This window comes from Aplysia californica, unplaced genomic scaffold (assembly GCF_000002075.1).
Source record: "Aplysia californica isolate F4 #8 unplaced genomic scaffold, AplCal3.0 scaffold00390, whole genome shotgun sequence".
NCBI classification, from domain to species: Eukaryota; Metazoa; Mollusca; class Gastropoda; order Aplysiida; family Aplysiidae; genus Aplysia; species Aplysia californica.
Window position 1 is genome coordinate 631,322 of NW_004797660.1, and position 3,491 is coordinate 634,812.

Consider the following 3,491-nt stretch of genomic DNA (forward strand, 5'->3'; position numbering starts at 1 on the left):
TCTCACACACACACACACACACACACACACACACACACACACACACACACACGTGTACAGCTAAATTTTAAGTAAACGGTAAACTTTTATTTGGAACGGGAAGTGCAGAGAACGTAAAATAAAACGTAGGCTGAAAAATCATCAGGGACATACGCGCACGTATACACATGAAATTTTCTTATTAGCTCATGTTTCTTTCTGTACAATCTTCTGTGGACTTTATGCTCAAACTCTTCAATGGCATTTTGTGACTATCGGCGTGTGTTGTGTAATGGTTAGGTATTTTTGCCATTACCCCAAAAGACAGTTCTTAACTCTTTACCGACGTAGAGGACATGTCGCCACCTCAGAATTACAAAATTTTATCTGGCATTTTTTGCCGTTTTGAGTTAGTAAGACCACGAGGCCAGAATGCAAATGATCTATATGTTCCATCAAAATAGTAAGAATATTCAGAGTCGTTATCAAGATATTCCAAGAACTGCTTTCGAAAAAGCTTGACATATCGTGAAACTCAAAGACTTTTACGTCAAATTTCTCAAATCTATGTATTGAGCGGAGAGAACTTTGTAATTCTGAAGTAGCAATGTATGTCCGATTAACAGCTAAACAAAGCAATTTTGTGGCTCCTTTAAGGGAAATTTGAACATTTTATGATATGCACGTTTTGCCTGCTTTTGACGTTTAAGTGAAGAGAACACAATTTCAAAAAACAAAACAAATAACAATGCTGTTTTTATTTTAAAGATTTCCAAAAACAAAGTGTCTCCAAGCATTGTCCAATAAGCAGAAGGTGTGTCTTCAATAAAATAAAGCACGCTTTTAAAATGAAGTAATATAGCAGCAGTCTCCACATGTTTGTTCCTTTGAAAATTATGCAACCTGGTAAGTATAGTAGTGTGTATTATTGGGGTGTTAGTGGTCTGTTTACACGTTTCTATTTTGCTACTCTCATTTTCTGTAGATTCAAAGATAAATGAAGCTATATTAAAGTTATAGAAAACAATTACTAATATAAACGTTCGTCTTATAGTCTCAGTTCCAGGAAAACGTGTAGTGGACAGCCGGAATTATACCCGGATGCCAAGGTCTAGGGTTTTATCCTGTCTTTAGAGCAATCTGAAAAATGGGTGCAGTCTCTAATGTGGTGACATCAACTTTGTTGACGTATGCCATTAGACCAAATACGAGGTAAAGTAGGATTTGCGTATTCAGACAGACAGACAGACAGACAGACAGACAGACAGACAGACAGACAGACAGACAGGCAGACAGACAGACAGACAGACAGATCATTTAAATATTGCCAAAAGAACCCTGTAATTCTAGGATGTCGTCATACTTGTAGTAACGTCGTAGTTTCCCTCGCATGGCCTGGGGCAAGAAGCGACGCATGCCCTCCACCAGGTTTCGATGTTCTGGGAGCACTTGACCGTATTCTATCTGTTTCAGGCACTGCCACACGGAATAAAAAACAAACAGGTGTGAAGAAAATAGGCTACTCAAAACAAAAAAGTGCTATATGTGTTTTCCCCGAGTGAAGCTTGAGCTTGCAATGGCACATTATACAAAATTCCACTCAAAAAGTTAATAAAACGTTTAATCTGTTTACTATTTTTCTCCTAGGCCAACAGATGGGTAATGGCCTTTCAGCATTGTATTTTATTTTTACTTTTACGGATTAAAGATATCTTGAAACAGAGAAAAAATTGAACAAACTTGGTTAAGTGTTTCAACATTATAGTTGAAATATGATTAATTAAACGGGTTTTTTTAAACTACAAAATATCTCGATTATACTATTCGGGCCTAGTATACTACATGTAAAAATATAGGACGTTAGCTCAGACAACATAGCTAGTTCTAAGTTGAACCTTTGGAAGCTTTGGAATACCTAATAGACTGTTTTGTCAGTCACTCGTGTTGAAAAAAGTACTTTCCACTCTTGATAATCGATCTTGTTTCTATGTTGATACAAAGCTGGTAAGAGTCCTTTGTTCCATCGATTTTGGGCACAGATATATGTGTAAGTGGTGTCTGCAACACATAGTCAACTCGCTACCCTAAAGTACAAAGTTTCATTTGCTCAGTACCTAGTTTTTGAGAAATTTTAAGTTAAAATTTTGAGTTTCACAACATGATTAAGCGTTTTCAGATGCCATTCTTTGAATACCTTAATAACGACTCCTAATAATCTTTTGGTTTTGATAGAGCAAATATAACATTTAATTTGGTTTCTGACCTCAAGGTCTTAGTAACTCAAAAGAACAAAAAAATATCAGATAGAACTTCGTAATTGTAAGGTAGCCAACTGTCTACGATTATCTTTTGTACCGAAGGATTGGGTTATCAAAACAAGATCATGCAAAAGCAATGTCTTTGTTGAGCCACTATTATATGAACAATCCGTTTAAGTTTGAAAAAAAATAGTAAGTGAAGCTACAAAATGTCGAAAATAACGGGGCTTGAAAAAATATTGAGTCCAAGAGAAGCTTGACTGAAAGTAGCAAAATCGCATACTTTGAGCGGTCTCAACATAATGAAAGATGAATGTAGAAAACGGTCTGCACTGTGAATTTATGTAGGGAGATTAGCTTTTAAGCTGAAAAACAACACTACAAAGGAAGATATTTTTCTTAAGTACTCTTCCTTTTAGTAACCAATAAGAGTTGAGCTAGTGCCAGTCGACTTAGTGCCACATTGTTGTAGGTTGAAGTTTCTTGGCTCCTTGTCGAAAAAAATCATCCACAGGGCAACAGATTCAATACCTCTTCATCCATGATGCGCAATAGCGCGAGCTAGAAAAATATAGTTGAAAAATATTGTAAAATGGAACACCTATAGCAAAGCTATGATCACCTCCATCATTATTAAGTGCTAGATCTGAAACAGACATCGACGATCATAATTCGTCATTCTTTTACTTCAATGTTCTCAAGAAACCTACAGCACCCCTTTTTTCATTGTAACCCATTTGTTGAGTTTTCCAAGTATTTTACTCTGGGTCTACCTATGCCTCGTTTGCCTTCCATTTTCCCAGGGAGAGAAAGATGTTCATAGCATCTATGTTGCGTTGAATGTCCTGGAAACCCAATTTGTCTCTTTCTAGTTGTTTACATAATACACGATGCAGTAAAGTAATTGTTGTATCTTCACCTTCATCGCAGAGATCGGGTAGAGCTGTGACTTCTTCACGTCTGGAAGGATCAGAGATAGCCGATCGGCCACGGCGGTCAAAACTCTGTCGTGGTCAGACTCCTTCACGTGGTCCCAGCGGTTACAGACGAACAGAGTGCTATATGGGTCAAAGCCATTAGTTGTCTCAATAGCCTTGAGCAGTAGTTGGCCCAGCTGAAAAGGGTCAAATCAGTTTATATAGAAGCATATTATTAATAATTTTGACACAGCTTTTACGTCCAACTAAGCTTAAACATGACACCTCGAAGATGGGGTTCTTTCCCTGGCTGATAATAATAATATATAATATGACG

General features: G+C 37.1%; 1 long non-coding RNA gene across 1 annotated transcript; it reads right to left on the reverse strand.

Annotated features, from left to right (window-relative positions):
- Positions 1-934: 934 nt before the first annotated feature.
- Positions 935-3,406, reverse strand: LOC118478171. Its single transcript, XR_004858876.1, has 2 exons — positions 3,157-3,406; positions 935-1,455 (listed from the first exon to the last, which is right to left on the reverse strand). It is a non-coding gene; the product is annotated as an uncharacterized LOC118478171 (long non-coding RNA).
- Positions 3,407-3,491: the final 85 nt, after the last annotated feature.